Below are 27,947 nucleotides of genomic sequence, written 5' to 3' on the forward strand. Positions count from 1 at the left end.
TCTCAGAGATCTGTTAAATATTAAGGTAGCAATTACATTGATTATAAAGCCAGCATCTTTGGTTTCAAGGGAAATTCCCATTAAAAATTCAATATTCAGCTAGACAGGAAAAATGTTTGAATCAAAATAAAACCAAATAAACACTTGTTCATGCAGATAACCATATTCTTGACTTAACAGTACACAGAGCACACAATATCCATCCAAATTTGTCCACAAAACAGTTTTAGAATAACGGATAAACCAATAAACTAGGAATCACCAGACATTGTAACAGACTCGTGACTCCACTTACATCCTGACTGTTGGAGGTTGCGGCGGCATTTGCGGAGTTACTGGCCAACATATCGTAGTCTCGTGTCAGCTGATTGGCCAGTCGCCCGAGGTCGCCCGGGTTCACCCCCGCCTTGCCCACAATCTCCTGCGTCGTCATGGCGATCTTCTTGGCCAGACTGACCATGTTGGACTGGTACTCCACGAAGGACATCCCCTCCCTCACCATTACCTGCTCGTCCGTCTGTAACCATAGAAACAAAGGGGGGTCAATATTGTAAACACAGACTCTTTTATTTGATAGACCTTATTATGTTACACCGATATGTATCCAAAATGTTCATAATGGCATAAGTTTGTTAAAATTTCATGATTTTAAAAAATTAAAGTCGATCAAATTCTTCCTCCAGTGCCACTATCAACACAATATTGGGGACTTTAAACAGAGCAAATTTTGGAGGAAAGAAGGTCCTTTAAGTAAAGATTGTACCTACCTTAGTGATTGATTTGGTGAGTTTCTCTATCATACTGTTGACTACGCCGGCCTGTGAGGCGGCCTCCTCCAGAGACTGTAACAGGTCCTGTACGACGTCCATGGTGTTGTCTGCTGCTGTGTCAATGTTATCATGGGTGTGCTTAGGGGCCTACAACATAAAACAAGATATTGTAGTCTACAGAAGATCCGTGCACACACTTGTCTATTGTAAGGATTTGCTATGAAGTCCAGACTTAAACATGCCTCCTCTTTTTATCTTACGATACTCTAACCTCTCTCTTATCTTTGGGTTGCCTCCCCCTCCTATCTTAAGGTACACTCTCCTTTTATAATATGGTACACACTCCCTCTTTTTTCTTTAAGCTCATTCCTCTTCTCTCTTACTGTACACCTACCTAGGGTTGCCTACCCCTTCTATCTTTGGTTCACTACTCCTTCTACCTTAAGGTACACTCCCCCTTCTGTCTTCAGGTACAACCCTTCCTTCCATCTTAAGGTACACTCCCCCTTCCATCTTAAGGGACACCCCTCCCTTTCATCTTAAGGTACACTCCCCCTTCTGTATTCAGGTACACCCCTCCCTTCCATCTTAAGGTACACCCTCCCTTCCATCTTAAGGTACACTTCCCCCTTCTATCTTAAGGTACATTCTCCCCTCTATCTTAAGGTACATTCCCCTTCCATCTTAAGGGACACCCACCCCTTCCATCTTAAGGTACACTCCCCCTTCTATCTTAAGGTACACCCCTCCCTTCGATCTTAAGGTACACCCCTTCCATCTTAAGGTACATTCTCCCTTCTATCTTAAGGTACACCTACCTTAGGGTTGCCTCCCCCTTCCTTACAGGAGTACATGAACTGAAGTGCCGACTCGGCCACGGTCTTAGTCAGGTCCAGGATGTGGGTCTGTTGTTTGGAGTTCTGGATCAGCGAGGCGGCGCCTACAGCACCGTCCGAGAGTGGGCCAAAGTAGCTGGCCATCATTGTCACCTATAGATAATGGGGAACTTTAAAAGTTAGTACTTACCTATGTGTACATAGTGCTAACAAAAGGCATGTAAAAATTGACCATTATTATTTTGGATTATCATTCAAATTTCACAGAGAAGAAAATGAGCCATGTTATCTCACATAATAAGTATTAAATATCACAACCGATGCTCTGTATACTGACCCTGTGACCCAGATTCTCTGGCTCTGGCTTTTGCTGAGTCCTTGACCTTTGAACAAAGGTCATGGATTTCTCTTGCACTCCCAATCATCTGTTCTTGGAATCCCTATAATACCATTCAACAATGATAATTAATGATTATTTACGAATACATGTATTGAAAATTGAGCACATTTTGATTACTTTAAAATCTTAATAAAGGGGGGGGGGGAGAGGTGATCTATGAAATAAATCTGTTAAACTGTTGATCTGTTAAACTGTTGAAACAAGGGAGGGGGTGATACCTTAAAAATCTAGACATGAAAGGGAAGATTTGAAAAATTAAATATCTAGATATTAGGAATGAGGGGTTGATAATTTACAAATCTGGACACTTGGAGATAAATTGGTGGATGGGGAAAAGGTGGTTTTGGGTGGAATAAGTACTGACCCTGAGGGATTTCTCGGTCCGTTGCTGTAGACTCTGACTGATGGCAGCCAGTGAGGCCTGGTCCAGGTCGCGGATGGAGCGGTTCAGTTTGTCGATCGACTCGTCACACTCACGCTGACCCGGCGCACAGTCCCTGAAATATACAGATCAAACAGGTCCTGATATTTTACAGGATATATGTTCAGTTCAAGATTTTTACATTCCTTGAAAGTATACACTCAAATACTATAATATGTGTCAAGAAATAATGGATGTAAAGTGGAATGGACCTCAAACAAATTTAAAATCCAGGTACACAGAAATACAGTAAAATACTATAATATACATGTCCGAAAATTTAAAATCACTTTTAAGAATGAACCAGGCTATTGAAGAGCTAACACTTTTGTAAATCTAGAAATGCTGACCAACGTTAGGAGCTGGCATTATAATAAAGACTTGCACTATACACTTACTTGATGAAGGAAAGACTTACTACTGGTGGACAAACTTACTAGATGGAGGACACGAGTCGTTTGATGGCCTCGGACACACTCTTGGAGTGGTTGGAGTACAGTTGGTAAGTGGGCGGGTCCTTCGGGTTGACAGCCAGCTGTTTGGCGGCCGTCACCATGTGACACGCTCCATCGATCATCGCCTTACCTGCCGACACAATGGGCTCTTGGGCCTTCCTTGCCTACATATATATACAGATAAGTCATCTGTGTGTCTTGTCCCAGAAAATTAGGAATAACTGCATAAAACTTTCTTGAATTATGAAACCCCACCATGAACATATTCAAGTACATTTCTAATATGGGGTTTTACAGGACAACATAATCCTGTTAGTTGGGTGCTTTAACTTGCTAACTGTCTGCTTTATGTAGCTAACTTAGTAGCTATCTGCTATATATCACTAGCTGTCTTACTACCTGTATTTATCAATAGCTTTTCATTTACTGTAATTACCTCTGGGCTGATCTTGGCTGGCATGCTGGCAAACTCGGGAGAGGAGGCAAATGTGGTGAGTTCATCCACTGCATCTGTCAGTGGTTTGGCAGCCTCCGCACATCGCTGGCGGTTCTCCTCTGTGAAATCCTGGTCCAGCGCCTGAATAATGATGTCAGTAATATCATTTAAATCTTTGGGAAGCTTAAGGTACAAAACCCATAAGAAATTTCACACAATCTAACCAGACACAAATTATAACAAATAGAAATGTACACTTAAGATCTTGACATTTGACCTTGACACTCACCTTGATGGCATTGACCAGGTTAGCTGTGCTGTTGGCAACGTCCTTGGCACTCTGTACAAAGTGTCGCTTAGCGACAGGATTGGAGGTCTTACTGGAGGCCAGGCGACAGGCGTTACACAGGGCCGACGTGTGCTTAGCAACCACTGTTGCTGCTGACAACACCTACAAGGGGAGAAAACTCTAAATCATCTCTAAACAAAACACATCCTGGTTACAAGGTTAGAAATAATTACAAGTTAATCAAAGCAAAGTCATTACAAGTTCACTCTGTGTATGAAGTAAACTTGTTAGTTAAAATATTAATTCTTAATAAAAACTGATTTTAGATCTTGGCAAAGGTATGAAAAGTAGAAAATCTCCTCCATTCATCAAAGTATTTTTTCACGTAGTACACAAGATGATGCTTGTATATATATGATACATAGCCTGATACCTCACAAACTTTTAACATAGAGATATACACACATATATCTGTTTTTCCTGGTATACTGTAGAACAAGTTAACTCTGATATTTCTTGATACATGATACAATTCTGTTAACTCTGATACTCTTTCTCCAGCAATACATGTTAGTAAAGTAAATAGCAACCCCCACTTAGCGCTGTTCGCGATTCTATGATATATATGATATATGATACACAGTAACATGTAAGATACAGGTGATACGGAGTGAATTTCAATCTTCTCAACGATACACAGTGTGAACTATTGAACAATCTTGTCTAAACTTCTATCACGATACGTGGTGTCGTTTTAATTATATCGTCTGTGATGTATCTAGATTCTGTGTGACGTCATGCCACTATATTGAGCCCTGTATCTATTAATATCATATATACATTACAAACTCTTAACAGCCTACAACTGGAGAGTCTATAATTGTAATTACAATCCAATAACACTCAATGAATGTTTTAACATGGTGGTCAGAGACCATGAACAGAGACCATTGAATTGTTGCTCCACACTATATAACAGTGACCATGAACAGAGACTATTGAATTGTTGCTCTACACTATATAACAGAGACCATGAACAGACACTATTGAATTGTTGCTCTACATTATATAACAGAGACCATGAACAGAGACCATTGAATTGTTGCTCTACACTACATAACAGAGACAATGAACAGAGACTATTGAATTGTTGCTCTACACTATATAACAGAGACCATGAACAGAGGCTATTGAATTGTTGCTCTACACTATATAACAGTGACCATGAACAGAGACTATTGAATTGTTGCTCTACACTATATAACAGAGACCATGAACAGAGACTATTGAATTGTTGCTCTACACTACATAACAGAGACCATGAACAGAGACTATTGAATTGTTGCTCTACACTACATAACAGAGATCATGAACAGAGACTATTGAATTGTTGCTCTACACTATATAACAGAGACCATGAACAGAGACTATTGAATTGTTGCTCTACACTATATAACAGAGACCATGAACAGACACTATTGAATTGTTGCTCTACATTATATAACAGAGACCATGAACAGAGACTATTGAATTGTTGCTTTACACTATATAACAGAGACCATGAACAGAGACTATTGAATTGTTGCTCTACACTATAAAACAGAGACCATGAACAGAGGCTATTGAATTGTTGCTTTACACTATATAACAGAGACCATGAACAGAGGCTATTGAATTGTTGCTCTACACTATATAACAGAGACCATGAACAGAGGCTATTGAATTGTTGCTCTACACTATATAACAGAGACCATGAACAGAGGCTATTGAATTGTTGCTCTACATTATATAACAGAGACCATGAACAGAGGCTATTGAATTGTTGCTCTACACTATATAACAGAGACCATGAACAGAGACCATTGAATTGTTGCTCTACATTATATAACAGAGACCATGAACAGAGGCCATTGAATTGTTGCTCTACACTATATAACAGAGACCATGAACAGAGGCTATTGAATTGTTGCTCTACACTATATAACAGAGACCATGAACAGAGACTATTGAATCGTGCTCTACACTATATAACAGAGACCATGAACAGAGGCTATTGAATTGTTGCTCTACACTATATAACAGAGACCATGGACAGAGACCATTGAATTGTTGCTCTACATTATATAACAGAGACCATGAACAGAGGCCATTGAATTGTTGCTCTACACTATATAACAGAGACCATGAACAGAGACCATTGAATTTTTGCTCTACATTATATAACAGAGACCATGAACAGAGACCATTGAATTGTTGTTCTACACTATATAACAGACACCATGAACAGAGACCATTGAATTGTTGCTCTACACTATATAACAGAGACCATGAACAGAGACTATTGAATTGTTGCTCTACACTATATAACAGAGACCATGAACAGAGGCTATTGAATTGTTGCTCTACACTATATAACAGAGACCATGGACAGAGACCATTGAATTGTTGCTCTACATTATATAACAGAGACCATGAACAGAGGCCATTGAATTGTTGCTCTACACTATATAACAGAGACCATGAACAGAGACCATTGAATTTTTGCTCTACATTATATAACAGAGACCATGAACAGAGACCATTGAATTGTTGTTCTACACTATATAACAGACACCATGAACAGAGACCATTGAATTGTTGCTCTACACTATATAACAGAGACCATGAACAGAGACCATTGAATTGTTGCTCTACACTATATAACAGAGACCATGAACAGAGACTATTGAATTGTTGCTCTACACTATATAACAGAGACCATGAACAGAGACTATTGAATTGTTGCTCTACACTATATAACAGAGACCATGAACAGAGGCCATTGAATTGTTGCCCTACACTATATAACAGAGACCATGAACAGAGACTATTGAATTGTTGCTCTACACTATATAACAGAGACCATGAACAGAGGCCATTGAATTGTTGCCCTACACTATATAACAGAGACCATGAACAGAGACCATTGAATCGTTGTTCTACACTATATAACAGAGGCTATTGTATTGTTGCTCTACATTATATAACAGTGACAATGAACAGACACTATTGAATTATTGCTCTACACTATATAACAGAGACCATGAACAGAGGCTATTGAATTGTTGCTCTACACTATATAACAGAGACCATGAACAGAGGCTTTTGAATTGTTGCTCCAAACTATATAACAGAGACCATGAACAGAGACTATTGAATTGTTGCTCTACACTATATAACAGAGACCATGAACAGAGACTATTGAATTGTTGCTCTACACTATATAACAGAGACCATGAACAGAGACTATTGAATTGTTGCTCTACACTATATAACAGAGACCATGAACAGAGGCTATTGAATTGTTGCTCTATATATATAACAGAGACCATGAACAGAGACTATTGAATTGTTGCTCTACACTATATAACAGACACCATGAACAGAGACTGTTGAATTGTTGCTCTACACTATATAACAGTGACAATGAATGTAATAAACTTTGCTGCTCTATGGTTTCCATGGAAACAATAAGACAGATTTGGCGCCAGACTATCTACGTCCTTTAGAACACTACTGAGGTGTAGACTGAGGACTATATACACTAAAATTTATCACTAGAAAAGAAATCCCTACTAACTAGTTGATATGGTCAATATCCTCGAGTCCTGGCAAGTCTAACCTTTTGAGGTTGAGACAACTGCCAGCTACAAAGAAAATCTAATTCAGTCTGTATAAAAGTAAAATCTAACTCAGTCTGTATAAAAGTAAAATAGAAATTGCCTGCAGTTGAGACACGTTTAACTTACTGATGTACCCTAATTGCAGAGGTTGAGATAATCAAGTTCTAGCGAGTTCAATCTCGCCGAGTCTATACAATCACTACAGATATACAAAGTTCATATGATAGATACACAGTTCCTACGGGGATACACACAGTACCATGGTAACTGTTACTAAGCAACAGTATAACATTTTAATCGATCCCCTTGTCAAGATGTCTGATGAAAAATGTAACAGAAAATGATTTAATTTTCACAATGAAGCTCCTCTTTAACAACAAGAAATGTGTTACCATGGCTACCAGTCATACAGACGAACTCTCTACAGAGAAGCTTACACAACAGTATAATGATTCTACGTGTTATATGGACAGGAAGTTTACAGAATTCTGGGAAGTATACAATTACGTCGTGATATCATACATCATGCAGAGACCGCCTCTGAAAAGCGTGTGATACAAAAGAAAAAATACATAAATATGCATGTACCTAATATAATGAATATTTAAATCTCTGTGTATGAAAGAAAAATACAACTCGTGAATATGAATAAACCAACGTATCTCTAAAGCACAAACATAAAAGTGAGTAAGATTTTTCTAAGATCATAGAAAATTGTGTTCTTGTATGTTGAATATTTTTAATACAATGGTTATTTGAAATATAAATATGTTTAATTAAAGAGAATGAAGTTGATCATAAAAAATCTGACAACATGAATAATTATGGAGATATTTAAAGTCGTATACGAGTTGGAATGACCCAGACATTGTTACCCACTGTACCTTCTTTCTATCAAACAATAGAAGCTGTTTAAACAAAAAATGTTGCAAATACAATATTAGCCATGTAATAAATTAATGCTACAACAAATCTTTCTTAACTTTCTTAAAAATATGCTCAGTCAATAAAGCATGAAATAGAAGACTTAAAAGATTGACACAAAATGTAACTAATCATTAAGCACAAAAAAAAAACAACGACCTTGAGCCAAATTTTTTCATGACCTTAACCCAGATTTTGTTTTGTCTTTAAACATGGAAAGCTGACAACACAACAATATGGCGGTAAATAGCTCTGTGTATGCAATTTAACCAAAATAATTATTTTGAAAAAGATAATAAACATTCAACACACAGATCTACAAGTAAACTAAGGGACACAATGCACAGGGTTACGTGACCCCAAGGTCATGACCCCAGGGGTGAAAGGTCACCTACCATTGACCTACAGCTTTCCGCCATGTAATACTAAACAAAGGACAAAAAGGAAATCAATTTACTTTGATTATTGAAATAAATCAAAATAACCAACAAATGAGGACAGAAAATGTGCTATGATTTGATTTCACCAAATCTAAAAGGGGGCTTTCCAATTGTATATTAATAAATCAATGCACATACAAATCATATAGTTTCTTTGTTGTTATAAAGCAAATGATTTATTTACAGCAATAAATTCTGGAGAGGAGGAGGAGGGGTAAATTATGCTGTATGGATTCTGAGTGAGTTGGTTTTGATAAAAGTACACTGCTTTAAATCCTGTTATATATCATGGAGCATCATTGATCTGCTAGAAGCCAGGCTACGTTAGCCACAGAATACAGAGTTATGGCTCTAAGGCAGTTAGTCTGTAATCAAACAGCTCCTATAGCAGGATATATAAGGAGATACTTCCATGAGATATATGTAACTCAGGTTCTGCTACAAGCAGTCAGTTTGTCTAAAAACTTAATTCTTTTTGCAACAAATTATGTCTTATAACCTGATTTGTTAAGAATGAAATGAAATTATTTTTGAAAATTACCTCCCATTTCACTGAAAATTTAAATCTTAAACATTCACGTAAAAATGTTTGCTTATATTATGTCCTGAACTTTGTGGTTATTGGGAATTATGAAATAAATTCTAATACAACATAAGCTCATTCAAAGAGGTGCAATAATGATGTTATCACCAGTCGGCTCAATAAGCTCATTCAGGGGGCAATATAGAGGTTTGAGAATTGATGCCATGTATTGCATTCTGACTGGTCCAACATTGGATCTGTAAAAGCTCCTACAGGGCTTGATTGACCAGGCTCTATACAGGTCCATTAGTAAGTCATTAGTCCTCCTCTAATGAACCACTGATTAACGACGTACCTGTTGCTGGGAGCTGGCCGGGTTAACCAGGTTCTGACACGCCATCTGTATGGCCTGGTTAGCCCGGGCAAACTGGGACTGGTCCACCAGCCCGGGCCTTCCGGGCTCTGACGCTCCATCAGCAATGCCCACAAGGTAGGCCGCCTGTAATTTAAAGGAAAAACAAATGTTATTATTCATTCATCATACATATTAGGAGGTTCTGGGGCTCCATCAGCTGCGCTCCCTCTCTTCAGAGAGTTTAAAGACGGTCCTTTTCTACAGACAGTTCCTCGGTACCTCTACATGTATTTTACATTCTTTCGTTACAAAATAACCATGCCATTTTGGAAAACAAATCTGCAACTCATACAAATCAATCCCTGTGTACAGAGACTTTTACTCTATATTAAGACTTTTGAGACGGTCCCTTACCTGTGAGGCGGCCTCAGTGAGTCCACAAACAGATGTTGAGAAGTTCCCCACGGAGTCACAGAAGTTCTCCAGGTCACCCTTCTTGGCGTGGTTCGTGATCCCAGTCATAGTCTCCCAACAGCTGCAGGACAGACAGAGGGGCCAGTTAGTTAATCCAGTAATTAACTAATTAACTGATCCAGATATTAACTAACCATTCAAAATATTATTAAACCTTAAGCGGTACGACAGGTTAATGTCAGTATAATTCATAATGAGTGATACAGTTGGCTTAATGATTCATCAAACACATCATAAATACATATATATTCTGGTCAACATAAAGGAGATAAATACCAAAATAATGCAAAATATTACATGCATGCAAAAATGTAATTCACATTTAAAGCCTCAAATTGACTGAATTTTTTCATATTGAAAACAATACCATTGTAACCAAGAAGAAGGGAGTTGTAAACAGAATACATTTACCGGTACATGGAGTGGGCACAGACAGGCGGAGGGACCAAGCTCAGGGCCAGAGAATCTAGACTCGTTCACTTCTGATCTCAGTCTCACATTTACAAAAGTGGAGAAGTGAGATTTAGTTACAAAAGAAATATGAGAAAAAAGAGATTGAGACAAAAAGAGAGGTCGTCAAAGTTTTATGGCCACAGAGCAATCATCTGACAAATCATCGACTACCTCTATCTATTTGGAGGTCCGTGTTGCTCAGCTTTGAATTTGTTTTTCGTTTTATGGATTTTTGAGATGGTTGACGGTTTGTTACTGTCATTTTTCAAACATTGACATTAAGGCCAATTCTCTGATTGACAGTTAGGCTTATTAGGGGACCATCATATAGTATTTGAGAAGACACTGTTGTAATGAGTTTTCAGGCTTGAACATGCAACAAACAACAAAACAACACACAACATAATGTTGACAGACAACAGACGGGGGGGGGGGGGGGGTTAATGTTTACACACATACATGCTTTCTCTATATCATGTTCTGGGACTGTACATTGGGGAAGAAATCTCTTCTGTTCATTTTTACATGCTTAGCAAATTGAAGTAAAATTATATTGTGATAATATTAGTATTCTTGTTATCACAAGTAATACTATAAAATCAAATTCGTCATGAATTCACAAAGCCTTGGAACCTCAGATCCTTCGTGAATCAAGATTCTAAAGATATTTTGTTCTCTGTCTAAAATGAAACCGACAACATATTTCATTTAATTTTTCCAGAAGAAGAACAAACAATCTAGAACTTGTAAGATAATAGCTGCACTGTTAATTCTCTCTGTATATCACATGTATGCTGTCAAACTTAGCTAGTACTTATTACAGATAGAAGAGAGAAATATGCAATAAGTGTAATATACAGTTTTTCCAGGTACATGTACATGTACAGTAACTAGCTTGGTTATTTTCTACTTATCTAATTAATGAATAAATACAAGATTATTTTTACCATTTTGACATTTGGTACATGTATGCATATAGCACTAGCCATTTTTTTTTTTCAAAACATAGCATAGAAGTCATTATTTCCTCAATTTTTTTTTTTTTGGGGGGGGGGGGGGGGGGAGGAGGTCATAAATTTTCTCAACAACAAAGTCTGACATAAAAAAAATGACAACAAACATGCAACTGATGATGAAATTGACAGAGACAAAGTGGAAAATAAACCCCAGAAATAGTTCATAGAAAAACAAGTCTAAATCAAGATAACACTGAAAAAGCACCAGTTTCCCTCCCCCTTCACATGCCTAAAACCTGACCCTGAAAATAGTTTGTGGGAACACAGAACACGCTCAACATTGTCAATATAACAACCTTACACTAATTACTGGCCCATCAACTGTGACATGTACATTTAAAATGACTGTTTTTTCATTTACTCGAAGTTTCATTAAGTTCATTTGAGAAGGTTGGGTGTTTCATTTGAAATACAAGTGAAGTTCAGAGGTTAGGATAGTGTGTGATTATGTGTTCTGTGAGCAAATATAAAACGATGTGATCAACCCAAGATTTTTTGTGAGGGTGGGGGATGGGGGTGAGGGTGGAGGTGGGGTGTTGAGCATGTCTGTTATAAGCTTTCTGGGTACAACAAAAATAGAAGAGATACAAGATAAGGTGAGATTTACCCAGACTTGGCCCTGTGATAAAATCCTCACAAAATCAGCCAATCAGTCGATAGCATTCAAAACAGTATTATACAAACAGCCAATCAGTTTACAGCATTCAAAACAGTTAATTTACAATCAGCCAATCAGTCAATAGCATTCAAAAAAGTTTAGAAATGATTAGCCAATCAGATATTGGCATTCATAAATAATTCATAATATAGATGGCTGTAAATGTTAAAAGATTTAAATTAAAAAAAAAAAAATTAAATATTAAACTAGTAGGATTTGGGAAAATTCTAGTTATACATTATTCAGCCATTAACAAAGATATGAATATTTATTGCAAAGGTTTGTAAGTAACATGAAGACGAATGAAAACAAACCTTAACTTCATTCTATATACAAGACAAAGAGATTTTCACAGATTCATTCTCTACACAAAAAAGTCAAAAACTGATAAAGCATCACTTTCTACTCCGACAGTCACCCATCATGCGACTTAGTTCTTGGATACATTCTGAGAGTTCCCTCTCCGCGCCACAGACATTGTGATACAGGCGAGGAATGAGTTACCTACCTTAGATTTCTCCATGACGGAGTCCAGACATTCGAAATACGACAGGTCGGTCACTGGCTCATTGGCACTCTCTAGCATAGATTTCATCATCTACAATAATACAGCATCACAGCATTAAAAAAATACAGCATACTGAGCATAGAGAAGCATTGTACAGCATAGATTCTTACACGGCTCAAATCTTTATAATAAAATACATATCTTTAACATTTTCATTTTCAGTTTGGAGGGAAAGGGCTTCAGAGGAAAGGAGTATAAACCTGAGGAATCCACTACAAATAATGATTTTGCTATGAGGATGAAGGAGTAATTCATCTGTAAAATCAGAAGGATGAAGAGATGGCTTTTAAGGATAAGTTATGTGATTTCTGAATCATACTTACAACAGTGTCATAAAGCCATACTCCACAACTTCTTTCTCACTCTTATCGTAATAATATTCTGAGGGCGTTGTCACACTCCTTCTGCCCTTGGTTATATAAACTATATATATACACATTGGAGGGTGTTACTGACCTGTATCTGTCTGAGGGCATTATCACACTCCTTCTACCCTTGGTTATATATAAACTACATACACATTGGAGGGTGTTACAGACCTGTATCTGTCTGAGGGCGTTATCACACTCCTTCTGCCCTTGGTTATATAAACTACATACATATTGGAGGGTGTTACTGACCTGTATCTGTCTGAGGGCGTTATCACACTCCTTCTGCCCTTGGTTATATAAACTACATACACATTGGAGGGTGTTGCTGACATGTATTTGTCTGAGGGCGTTATCACACTCCTTCTGCCCTTGGTTATATATAGACTACATACATAATGGAGGGTGTTACTGACATGTATTTGTCTGAGGGCGTTATCACACTCCTTCTGCCCTTGGTTATATATAAACTACACACATTGGAGGGTGTTACTGACATGTATTTGTCTGAGGGCGTTATCGCACTCCTTGTGCCCTTGTTATATATAAACTACATACACATTGGAGGGTGTTACTGACCTGTATCTGTCTGAGGGCGTTATCACACTCCTTCTGCCCTTGGTTATATAAACTACATACACATTGGAGGGTGTTACTGACCTGTACTGTGGAATCATTAAAATTCGTGGTGGCTCAATTTTCGTGGAATTCGTGGGTAGCCCTCTCCCACAAATTTAAATCCTCAACAAAATGAGCAAAAAAGTCATAATCCACGAACATTGGCCCCCACGAATTTAAATGATTCCACAGTAACTGTCTGAGGGCGTTATCACACTCCTTCTGTCCTGGAGCCGACACAGTACAGACGTTTATCAGCTGATAATGCTCTCCGTCACCGCTCTATCAGACAAAATGTAGTAAAAATTTAAAATATAAAACAATGAAATTGAAACAAAACCCCTAAAACCATACTCAATTTAATTATTTCATGCTTTACAAAACTACACATAATTAATGACTCCGGGGCTATAAACTTAACAAAAGTTAAAGATAAAACTCAAACACATTAAGGATTAGACTATGTAGAGTAACTCAATGTAATATTGGATTATATAAAGGTAATATTTGAGTGCTTACCTGGCGGCCTGCGGGAGCAGATTCTTGGTGTTGGGAGCGTTTGGATCGGCCGACACAGACTTGGCGGCCAGCAGCAGTTTACTGGAAACCATGGAGACGTTCTTCAGTCCGCCCACAATCTGGTTCTGTGTGTCTCCATCCTTGGACAGACCTGGAAACCGACCAATCAAAATCAATCACAGGTACCTACATTCTACAGTAATGTCACACCTTAAAGCTGAACACCGCTCGTAAATAGGCACCGTCACACACAGATACCTATATATAAACCCTTCGATTTCGTTACACCCGATTGCACATCTGAACCTCGTGGCCGACATGTAGTATTCCATTCGTGGTCTTTAGATTTTATGCATTTTTTTCTTATCTTATGTTCATTTTCTGTTCATAAATAATGCATTGACCAATTTATTTGATGTTAGTATTCTCCTGGCTTCAAAAAGTGCGTAAAATTTGATAATTTCATCGCGACCGAGTAACACGGCGAGGCAAAATGTACGTCCACACAGGTGAGACCTCTACAGCGAAGTACTTTGAACTGTTTAGAGGTCTGTCCCTTATATAAGGGTTGTAGGGACAGCAGTGATTAAAGAGAAATATGGCGGACAGTGCCTATTTACAAGCGGTGTTCAGCTTTAAGCCTCGCGTCTGTTTTGATCAAACCTTAAACTTTTAGTATCTGATTGTGTTGGAATCTCGCTCTCACTGACCTGCCATGGTGAGTCCAGATTTGATGAACTCTGAGTAAGACGAGCTGTACTCGCCAGATGACTCGGCGAGTTGTTTAGGTGTGCCACGAGATGCGGTGACGATGTCACTGGCGGCCTGGTTGAGATTGACAGCGGCGTTGATCTCGATCTGGATCTCCTGGAACGTGCGGTCTGTGCTCGGGTACTACAATGTACAGGAACGAAAAATTAAATCAATTCCTAATAATGATGCATAGATGAAGTAAATTTGTTAAGATTACTTTTTATGAGATAAGGATTTCTATGCGTATGTGAAGTAATTTAATTCTGAAAGAATGAGAACTATTTCTGCGAAAAAGGTGATTTTTTATGAGCCAAGTTAAAATTTGAGATGAAGTTTGTTTACTGTTGACATAAGGTTGCCTATTCGTCTATTTCTAAGATAGATGTAACTATCTCGGTGGATGCCATTTTACTCTTTATCCACTTATTCTGAGATCAAATCTGCTTCCGACTTAAATTTTGTCTATTTCCGAGATCGACATTGTCTGCTGAACAGACAGATCTGCGTACCTTGGTGGACGCCAGCTCCTGGCTCGAGTCTGTGATCTGTCTGATGGCGTTATCCACGTCTCTCTGTCCAGGCAGGGCATTCACACAGTTGTTGAGTGCACTCGACACAGCCTTGGCCACCTGGTTAAGTCGAGCCTGGTTCTCAGGGTTTTCTGGGTCGTTCATGGCTCGCTTCGTCTCCTCCAGTAGATGCGTCGACTTGTCGATGACGTCACGGGCGCTGTCGATCACTTGCCGTCTGACCTCGATGTCTTCTGAGGTTGAGGTGACACTGCGCGTGGCTTCTGTCAGCACGCGGAGGGCGTTCGCGGTGTCCCTGGCTGCTACACCCACGTAATTCTCATTGCCCTGAAAAATCACCATATAGTGGAAATATATTATATAGATAAATATATAGATAAATAAAATCCAATTCCCTGAGAAATGACCACAGGGAAGAATGTGTGAAGAAAAGTCACAACAGAATGAAATCATGTCATATATATATATTATACTGTTCACTCCGTTTTTTCTTATATCACAAAAATTACAAAAATGGGGGTAAATACGTTACTTTTTCATTTGCATCTGTCATCTTGTTTCAATTTTTGCGTATCATATTTTTTGTGATGTCTTATTTTTTTACAACGATCATCTATTACCAGAATATATGAAATGCTCTATATATTCTACAAAATTTCTGTCTCCATTATACAATTATCTGTGTTTACCTGTGAGGCAGCCGTCAGTAGCTGAGCCATCGCCGATCCCACGTCCTTAGAGGTGGAGCCAAGTTTCATGGCCGACGCCTCCACCTGAAATACGTAACAAAATCATGTATCAACTCCATTCCACCATATTACAATAGAAAACCATGATACAATATCAAATCTCCCATTTATATAATAATCAAAAAAATATCTGACAGTTTACACCCTTTACTTACTTTTTTAGTAATGATCTTATTCACTAAACACATGCTACTATCATTAAATATTCATGACCTTTAACCCTGGCCTGAACATTATACATATATTACATGGCTTCGAGGGCGACATACCAGAATATTTGACCCGAGGTGACAGGAAAGCCCTGGAGTGTTATGTCGCCCGATGCCGAAGGCAGAGGGCGACATAACACTCCAGGGCTTTCCTGTCACCGAGGGACAAATATTCTGGTATTGTCGCCCGAGAAGACATGTGATATATGTTATATAACATTTTTAAACAAATCAAACTCGGGTTATTAACATATTATTTAATTCACAAGGCAGAGGAATTTTTTTTAAAACACTAATGCTTGAGTTTTTCTCTTTTGTCGTATTTGCCGAATTTTTTTCATCAATTAAACTATCGAGTACATCTGAATTTAGATGAACAAACCGCAGACGTTGGCCTGACATGTTTAAAATTCGCGGATCTGTTTACGTTTGCTTAGCAACTGACTCGTTGAATTTCGAACCCGACGTAATTAATATGCAGAATTCTTGCACGCGATGGTGATATTACAGTTTCAGGAGGGCAATATAACTATTTCCTGTGAAATATAACTGTTTCCGGGAGGGCAATATAACTGTTTCCGGTGTGATTCAGCAATTTTCAGGGCATAGTAATAAAATTATCTCATTTGTGACATAACGAGAAAACTTATTCAAAAATGTTATATAATACGAATGATCCACTTCACTTTACATATAATCCAATTAACAAATGCACTATGTATACACATGCTACTATCATTGAGTATTCATGACCTTTAACCCTTGACCTGACTATATAATCACCATGACCTTTTCCTCCTGGCCTCACCGTTTCACCGGGTAGTGGCACAAGGTTACCGCTGTCGGCGGCTCTGCGGTACTCCTCCAGCTCGCGGTCAAGTTCGGTCAGCTGATCAAGTGCGGCGTCAACCTCCAGTGAGATGCACATCTCCTCTGCCTTCCCTGAGGCGGTTCTCAGCTACGCGAGCGCGGTGGTCATCGTCTTCACTGCCTGGTTCATGTTCATGCTTGCGGCTTGATCTCCAACCGTTGGGGCTGCGGCGTTTGCGGCGGATACAAGCTGACTGGCAGGCTGTCAGAAGAAATGTGGCCAGTGAACCGAGATGTGAAACTAGTGTCTATCATAATAGCTATGCACATTATATCATTTTGATAAAATAAATAAAATAAGTTAAATATAGCACAGAAACCTTAGTTTTAAGACATTTTCCTTTCTCCCCCAAACACTGCAGCGAGATTTTACAGACATTGTACTATCAATGTTTGATTTTTTTTCTTGCCAAATGGTCTCCATTACAATTTGTACTTTATACCTGTATAAATTCCTTGCTGGCATTGATCAGTTGTAGCTGGGCTGTAGCGCTGTCCTGGTTTGTCTCAGATCCCCGGAATCCTTGGATCAACAGAGGCAGCTGTTCATTCATGATCTGTAGAAGGAGAACAACATGCGATAGTCTCAGCCAATAAAATACAACAATACAAGAAGGACACACTATTATTTCCTTAGCCAATCATATATGGTTTTACAAAAACTACAGTCTTAATCAGCCAATCATACAGCAGTATTTGGAAGACTTAGACAATTAGACAATACTATAATACTCTGGAGGAACAGAAAGAATGCAGATACAATGTCTAGTCATAGAACACAACAGGAAGATTTGACCCCAAAGATTTTGCCAATCAGTTATAACCCAGCATTTATCAGTGTTTCAACATTCAGTGTGTCTTGTTTGTCATCTAACAACTTCTGTAATAAGAATTATGGTATGATAAGTGTCCCCTGTTTACCTGGCATTGTTGAGACAATTACAGCAGGATTTAAACCAAGATCTTTTAGCTTACTGGCCAATCTACTATACCTCCCATAGCTAAGTGTTTCCACCATCATGTAAATTGAATTGAGACTTCTTTTATTGATAAGAATTATGGAATGATGTCCCCATCACTGCTTACCTGGCATTGTTGAGTCAGTTGATGTTCCGAGGTTTTGTTAGTGTTGGATTTGTTAGCGTTCTTTGAGGCGTTAATCAGCTGTGTGGTGGCTGAGGCGGTGCGACGCGCGGCGTTCTACAAATCATAGATATAATCTTTTAAAGCCCAATTACATATTAAATAACGATTGTAAAATACTCGTTTTACAATCCAATTACATTTCAAAGCATGGTTGTAACCATAATACACCTAAATGACTCATGTAAAGTCTCATCACAAAACATGGTTGTAATTTCAAGCCATCATGTCGTATATCATTTACTGCAATTAAATTACAGGTTCCAGAGATAATTAAATGACACTTAATGAGTCTCTGACCTCTAGCCTCCTGATGAGTTTCTTTTTGAGGGCGTTGCTGGCGGCGATATTTGCGGCAGCCCGGAAGTCCTCTGCAGCGCCTCGAAGTCTCTTCTGCTGCTCCGAGTCGTTCGGACTCGACGCACAGCCCTGTAATATTAGAATATAACACTTTACTGAAATTGATTGAACATGATATAGCTGTCAACTGTGATATACAACTCTGTATCAAATATAACATTTGACTTTACAAATATTAAACATGATAAAGCATTCTACAGTTTCAGCTGCTTTATCTTTACCATCATATGCTCTGCGGCCTACAAATGTCTACATAACTAGAAACACAGTATACTAGTATACTATTACACTTACCATCTCATTGTTCAATGCACACAACTTTTCCTTACCTTGGCAGCTTCCGCCATGTTCACGGTGGCATCAGCGAGTTGTCTGGCGGTGGCCAGGAGCCGCTTCTGCATGTCCGAGTCAGAGTGGCCCTCGGCTTCTCCCCTGATGGCCCCAACCAATGAAGAGGTCGCCTGAAAACAACAGATATCAAGGTCAAAAATTATATCATAAACAAGTAAATATTTGAAACAGTCAACGGTCTTAAGTGAGCCAATGTAGGTGCTAACCCAATTTAGCATTGACTTTTATAGAATTGAACTTATGAGAAAGGTGCGAGAGAGAGAGAGAAAGAAAGAGAGAGAGAAAAAGCTACAGAAAAAGAAAACAGTGACTATCCCACTTACCGCTGTCGACCCTGCCCCCTTCTTGATGTGCTGTAGCAGGTCGTTAAGAGCCTGAGTAACCGCGGTGGCTGCGGGGCCTAGGTCGGCCAGAAGCTTGTCGTCGCGGCAGGACTGCTGGGCTGCCTCCACGATTCCCTTCACAGAGTGAGCCACACCTTTTGCGGCGTCTATAAGCTGTTCCTGACAGGCCGGGCTACTGATGGTCGGAGCCACTACCAGAAGAATTTGTCAAGCAAAGGGATTAGTCTGAACCTCATGATTCAGTCCCAAAAAGTCAGATCCAAACAAATGGGTTAGTCCAACAAATAAGTATCAATCATAAAGAATTCAATAGTCCAACCAATAAGTATCAATCATAAAGAATTCAATAGTCCAACCAATAAGTATCTATCATAGAGAATTCAATAGTCCAACCAATAAGTATCAATCATAGAGAATTCAATAGTCCAACCAATAAGTATCAATCATAGAGAATTCAATAGTCCAACCAATAAGTATCTATCATAAAGAATTCAATAGTCCAACCAATAAGTATCAATCATAAAGAATTCAATAGTCCAACCAATAAGTATCTATCATAAAGAATTCAATAGTCTAACCCATAAGTATCTATCATAAAGAATTCAAATGAAAAAAATTATATCATCTACTTTATGTTACAATATTTATAGTTTGATTGCAGCACTAATTTTCAACTCTGATATTCAATCTTTAAAACAAATTTCATAGAAATTAAATTCAAACTAACAGCAAACTTAGGTTATTCAAATAAAATTGTGTTGCCAGTCAGCATAGCACTCTACCGGTTGAGCTAAAGGGTTAACCCGCTAGCCAGAGCTAGGAGGAATGCCATATACCTGACTCTACCACATTGTCCCCTTCCAAGGAAAGAGGCGTCCCGACTCTCCTGGAGTGCCAATGCCTGTGGGGCAAAGTTCTGGAAACAATCTCTCACCCGCCAGAGAATACCCAAGTCCCAACGTGGGCGCCAAATGTAACGGGATGGGGGAAATAATGACGGACCAGACCGGGTTTCCAAAACCCGGGCCCCCTGAATCTATAGCCAGGTGCTCTACCAACTGAGCTATCTGGCGCTGGTATTCGAACCGGTCTGACCGTCACATTCCTCCCCCCTTAAATGATCTTCGTCCCCGAAGATCACCCTAGGCTCTTCCCCTGGCAGGAGCTCACCTGTCAGTTCCAGGGGTTGGTCACGGCACCAAATGTAACGGGATGGGAGAAATGATGAAGGACCAGACCAGGATTCGAACCCGGGCCCCCTGAATCTATAGCCAGGTGCTCCACCAACTGAGCTATCTGGCGCCGGTATTGGAACCGGTCTGACCGTCACATAATGCCCCAATGTTGGCGCCAAATGTAACAGAGACACTTATTGCCTCTGCTGGAGTTTGAACCCAGGTCCCCTGGCTCACCAGTCTAGCACTCTACCGATCGAGCTAAAGGGTTAACCCGCTAGCCGGTATTGGAACCGGTCTGACCGTCACATAATGCCCCAATGTTGGCGCCAAATGTAACAGAGACACTTATTGCCTCTGCTGGAGTTTGAACCCAGGTCCTCTGGCTCACCAGTCTAGCACTCTACCGATCGAGCTAAAGGGTTAACCTGCTAGCCAGAGCTAGTAGGAATGCCATATACCTGACTCTACCACAAGTCAAACATAGAATTTGTAAAAAAAATTGTGTTATTTTAACGATATATTAAAAAGTAATCAACTAATTGACTTGAAAATCCACAGGGTTTGTCCTTTTACCATGCCAAATAAGTGTACGAAGTTTGATAAGTATCCCTGCAAGAGTTTTCTTTTCAACTTGTTTCCAACCTGAACACACGCACAGCAGCGATGCTATATCCCCTTCGCAAAAAAGTTACGCGAGGGAATAATAATAAACATTCAAACACACATTAAGCTAATAACTCTATTAACTCACCGTAACGTTGTTCTGTCACGCTACTTTCGCTCTGGGTGATTGATAACTCTTACTTAAAAATTGTGATTGATAACTCTTATACAAAGTTGATTATGACATTGATTTAATGAAATAATAATTTGTAATAGTATTAATGGTTTGGAAAGACACATGCATTTTTTATTTGTTATTTTACAGAAGTGTGCAATCTATGATAAACATTTTTAGTTCTGAACGAATTTTGTCATAATGTATGACCCCCTCCTTTACAATGGTTACCTGTACATATAGCAGATTGTATGTATAATTCTAGGTTACCTGTACATATAGCAGATTGTATGTATAATTCTATGTTACCTGTACATATAGCAGATTGTATGTATAATTCTAGGTTACCTGTACATATAGCAGGTTGTATGTATAATTCTATGTTACCTGTACGTATAGCAGATTGTATGTATAATTCTATGTTACCTGTACGTATAGCAGATTGTATGTATAATTCTATGTTACCTGTACGTATAGCAGGTTGTATGTATAATTCTATGTTACCTGTACGTATAGCAGATTGTATGTATAATTCTATGTTACCTGTACGTATAGCAGGTTGTATGTATAATTCTATGTTACCTGTACGTATAGCAGGTTGTATGTATAATTATAGGTTACCTGTACATATAACAGATTGTATGTATAATTCTATGTTACCTGTACATATAGCAGATTGTATGTATAATTCTATGTTACCTGTACGTATAGCAGATTGTATGTATAATTCTAAGTTACCTGTACGTATAGCAGATTGTATGTATAATTATAGGTTACCTGTACATATAGCAGGTTGTATGTATAATTCTATGTTACCTGTACATATAGCAGGTTGTATGTATAATTCTATGTTACCTGTATGTATAGCAGGTTGTATGTATAATTCTATGTTACCTGTACATATAACAGATTGTATGTATAATTCTATGTTACCTGTATGTATAGCAGGTTGTATGTATAATTCTATGTTACCTGTACGTATGGCAGGTTGTATGTATAATTCTATGTTACCTGTACATATAGCAGATTGTATGTATAATTATAAGTTAACTGTATGTATAGCAGATTGTATGTCTAATTCTATGTTACCTGTACGTATATCAGATTGTATGTATAATTCTATGTTACCTGTATGTATAGCAGGTTGTATGTATAATTCTACGTTACCTGTATGTATAGCACGTTGTATGAGTAATTCTATTAAGTTACCTGTACGTATAGCAGGTTGAGTTGTACTGGATCACGCTGGTCAACGTTTTGGTCGGAGAAAAAGAACTTCCTCCTCAGCAGTAGTGTGTCCACGTCCAACACCCCCTGTTTTCTCAGGGTCCGTGAATGGTCCAACCACTCCACTGAAAAATCATCCAATCAAAACTCATTTACAAAACATCCAATCAAAACTCAATACATTTATTTTAATCTAAATTTCATCAACTACTCCAATTGAAATCATTTGATCAAAACTTTATGAAAATGTCCAATCAAAACATATCAATGAACGTAGCCTACGTTCGTCGTCCGTGTGGAGTTTCTTTCTCATCTCGTCGAGTTTCTTCTGGTCCTTGGCGATGGACTTGTCTCGGCGGAGAGTCAGCGTCTCCTCTTTCTCGTCGTCCATCATCTCGCGAACCAGGGAGTATTCCTCATGGTTAGAGATACCTGGAGAATAATACAACTGTGATAGGATTATATTTAGCATGGCCACATGTCAAGCACGTGTTCGTCTATTGCTGAAGCAAAACGTAACGATAAATATGATTGGTTGTATTCGTTTAAGTATCATTCGGAAAATGTCTGTGTGGGGAAAAGCTGGTTCGAGTTATAAAAATTACATATAGTCGTTCTGATTGGTTAAGAGAAACACATGCACCCCCAGAGCGCGGTGTAATAAAGTCAGGATTTGACTTAGTTCGGCAGTTGACGTGGAATCTTCTCTAAGGCTCGAGTCAACTCACTTCCCCGGGTAGAAGGGTGGGCCCCAGTCTCCGTTTCCCGTCTCGTTCATGAATGGCCTTGCTAAGCATTTTGTTTATTGTCCCTTAAATTTTCCATTGTGCAGCGTTTAGTCTGTGCTAAGTGGGTTGGCATTAGGTTTGGGTTACTTGGACTTTAAATTAACTTTAAGGCAGGCTTACATTTACGTTGTAACGTGGTAAGGATGGTGATAACGGGAAGTTTGTATAACTGTATATTTGTGTATATAACATTTGTTCATTAATAATTCTATGGATCCATAACAAGTGTTTTCATTTACATGTAGCTGGAACTTGGAGTAGAGTTAGTGTGATTTTGAAATACTCGTAAATATTTGATAGAGTGATTGAGCGTTGATATAACTTTCTAGAACATTTACATTATTACGGAGTTTTGGATTTAGACTAAGAAAACTGACAGATTTGAGACTGACTTAACTTAAGCGACTAGAGACTTAAGAATATCATGGAACTTCTGGTATAAATTAAAGTTATAACCACTATACGATTACACAACAATACAGCAAATATGTTGATAAGTGTTGCTGTATGTTGCTAACACTTACCCATCTTGGTACAAATTGTGTTGCCCAACTGTGTGGCTGTCATTCACCTTACATATGTGTTTGTGTTGCTACATGTTGCGTGTGTTGCTATTTGGTGCTGTATGTGCTAACATCTGTCCATCGAAAATTGACCCCCACCAAATTAAATGATTCCACAGTACCTATCCTGATATAGATGGTGACCATCAGTTGCCCCACTGTGTAGCTGTCATCCAACTGTAACTTATGTGTTTCTGTGTGTTGAGAGTTACAGTGTGTTGCTATATGCAGTGTGTTGATGTATGTTGCTTTAAGTTGCTGTATGTTGCTTAGACTTACCCGTCTTGGTACAGATGGTGACCATCAGCTGCCCTACTATAACTTCTTTTTTTGTGTGTTGCTATGAGTTGCTGTATGTTGCTGTGTGTTACTTAATGTTGCTGTATGTTGCTTAGACTTACCCATCTTGGTACAGATGGTGACCATGTGACAATGTTTTTACTGTAAATGTCTTTCCTGTTCCAGCTTGGCCTGTTATCAAGATATTGTTATCATTTTCCGCAATGTTTACACATTTTTCCTGGTCGCTATCTATTTTCGCGGGTTCTTACGATTTCTCTGGACTTACCGTATGCATTCGAAACATCTCTGACTTTATATGGAGAGCCGCCGCTAGGCGTCGCGTTGCTCGATGCAAACTTCCGTTGCTTTCGATGAAATGGAATGGTATCGAGGACGTTTCGGGTCACTGGGTGGTTAAAACGGCATGTATACTTATATAAAGTATAAGAAGAAGTCATTAGATCATTTTGTGACCTACTTCTCGCCAGAAACCGGTAGACAAAGGGTATAAATTGTTGAAAATGAACTGTGAATTGAGGCCCCCCCCCCGATGGCGAGTGTCGTCCCTTTACCTTTTTAGCTCACCGAGACGAAGTCAGGGGATCATTGTAATACTTACTAAATAAGAGTTTTATTATTTGTGTTAATGTTAATGCGTGTTCATGTCTATACATTTTGTGAAGCGTAACTAGAACCAAATCGTAATCAGTCAATTTCTGTTAATATTATCATTGGTTTAAAGAATATCTGAAAGTTTGCACATTTTTGTTTTAAGAAACCCAGATAATTTTCCAACTTCTAGATGCTGAATAACACGGGGACTGTTAACTGGTGCGGTGGCGTTTCTGATATTGCAATGGACTTCCCCCATCCGTGGTTAGAAGGATATATCTGAAAGTTTTTTGTTTCTGTTTGTACAAACCAAGAGTATTTACAAACGTTTATGATTGGTTGCAATGGACAGGCCAAGCCCCTCTGTTATGGGAGTTTGTCTCATTAGAATGGTTGCGTTTGCAGGTTATATTTGTTGATGATTTGAGATCATCAATAATAAACAAAGCATCATTCACTGATCAGTTTTTCTTTTATTCTATGTACATTGAAAAATTGTTTCTGTCACAGTGGCTGCCCCGCTGACTGCCATGTCTAACCTCCAGATATCAAAGGATTGCTATTGACAGAAAAAATCTCAAGGGGTACCAGAATAGTCATACAAATATATTATTGAAGCAAAAATAGAAAGACTGGAGAAAGAGAGAGAACTAACACTTCTTTCAGTAGCCAATTTTATAAAGAAAGTACCATAAATTACAAACGGATTTAAAAAAGCGTCAATTTATTGGCTCGATTTAAAGGCAGTATTATTAAGTAAATTATGAGCCCGAAATATGTAAATGTGTAAAAAAAAAAATAAGTTAATGAATAAATGATTGTTAATTTTTGATGTATTGATTGTTAAATATTTAAATGAACGCATAAATTTTAGCGTTTAATAACAATAATGATTTGGAAATCGTCTCTGCATGTCAGAATAAATACATTATTATAGTTATTGGCAAATTGAGTATATGATTAATGATTACAAAGCATTCACCTTTTACACATTAGGATATCAACATTTTTTCATCGATGCAACATAAAAACCGTGTAATTAGATACATTAAAAAAACACTGTTACAAGAAACATGTTATTCTTTTGAGACAGGTGTTAAATGTTTTGTATATTCTTGTTTGTTATTGTCGCTCTCTGTAGAATTAAACAATATGACAACCGTGATACTGTCATTACAGCAAATAGTGTATACTATGAGCTGCATTTAAAATAATCATAATATTGACACTTTTATATTTTTTATGCAGACGAGCAATCTAGATATACAGTGATTGTAGCAGAGGGCGATGGACGGGACATCTGTGTCACAAATATACAATTTAACATTTATCAATATTATTTATTAATGATATATAATTAATTATAATTAAGGTCTTCCGTTTCCAACGGAAGACCTTATAGTGATTGTTAGGTTTTTTCTTTCTTTCTTTCTTATTATTAAGGTCTTCCGTTACAACGGAAGACCTTCTAGTGATTGTAATGTTTTTTATTATTATTAAGGTCTTCCGTTTCCAACGGAAGACCTTATAGTGATTGTAATGTTTCTTATTATTATTATTATTTTTTTTTTTTCCTTTTTTTGTCCACAAGATTTCTCAGAGATGGCTAATTAGATTTTTATGAAATTTTCTGCAATGAAAGAGAATGACAATATCTCGAGGCGTTTTTTTTCTTTTTGTCAAAAATCATTTCCGGTCGTCCGTTTCCTGTCCCGCGTTTAAAAAGCTTGTATCAACGAGATCTCAGAAACGGTAAAGACTTGAACATCAAAACTTTGTGGGATGATAGACCTATAGCTGTAGATGTGTTTAAACTATTTTGTTTTGTTCGTCGTAACTTCCGGTCGTCATCGGAAGCACTTAAAAAATAACTACTTTTTCGCATAAAATTCCTTTTCCATAAAAAAAAATATATAAGTATAAATCTATGCATAGGTTATCTATGCGATGTTATATCAACAACACAATTCTACTTCCGGTGAGATATCTCAAATATCTCAGGTAGCTTTTTTGAAACACATTTTGTACAAACGAGATCTCAGAAACTATAAGTGATCAAAGCACAAAACTTTCATGGATGATAGACATTTGATTGAAGATGTGTTTAACCGGTTTCATTTTGTCTTCCGTCACTTCCGGTCCACACAGAAAGAGTTCAAACAAATAGAGCCGTTTATCCGTTTAACTGTTTTCCTTTTATATTTGTAGTGAAGTCGATGAACAATGAAGTAGAAAAGATAAGTACAAAAGAAATTTTATTTACAATTTACATTGAGCACTTCCGTTCGTCCGTTTCCTGTCCCGAGACAAAAAACCTTGTTTCGACGAGATCTCAAAAACGGTAACGACTTAAACAATCAAACTTAGTGGGATGATTGACCAATGTATGTAGATGTGTTCACACTATTTTGTTTTGCTCGGCGTAACTTCCGGTCGTCACCGGAAGCACTTAAAAAATAACTACTTTTACGCATTTAATTCCTTTTTCATTAAATAAATATTTAAGTATAAATTTTATGCATAAGTTATCTATGCAATGTTATATCAACAACACAATTCTACTTCCGGTGAGATATCTCAAATATCTCAGGTAGCTTTTCTGAAACACATTTTGTACAAACGAGATCTTAGAAACTATAAGTGATCAAAGCACAAAACTTTCATGGATGATAGACATTTGATTGAAGATGTGTTTAATCGGTTTTGTTTCGTTTTCCGTCACTTCCGGTCCACACAGGAAGAGTTCAAACAAATAAAGCTGTTTATCAGTTTAACTTTTTTTCCTTTGATATTTGTAGTGAAGTCGATGAAAAATGAAGTAGAAAGGGCAAATACAAAACAAATATTCATTACAATTTACATTGAGCACTTCCGTTTGTCCGTTTCCTGTCCCGAGACAAAAAACATTGATTCCTGGAGATCTCAAAAACGGTAACGACTTGAACAATCAAATTCTGTGGGATGATAGACCTATGTATGTACATGTGTATACACTATTTTGTTTTGTTCGACGTAACTTCCGGTC

The 27,947-nt window shown here is 38.0% G+C and overlaps 1 protein-coding gene across 1 annotated transcript in view; it reads right to left on the reverse strand.

The window, feature by feature from the left end:
- Nucleotides 1-27,947, reverse strand: part of LOC109619215 (uncharacterized) — a 95,431-nt gene that overhangs the window by 54,840 nt on the left and 12,644 nt on the right. The gene's annotated exons all lie outside the window — the stretch shown is intronic.

The sequence above is a fragment of the Magallana gigas genome, chromosome 1 (assembly GCF_963853765.1).
Source record: "Magallana gigas chromosome 1, xbMagGiga1.1, whole genome shotgun sequence".
Classification (NCBI taxonomy): domain Eukaryota; kingdom Metazoa; phylum Mollusca; class Bivalvia; order Ostreida; family Ostreidae; genus Magallana; species Magallana gigas.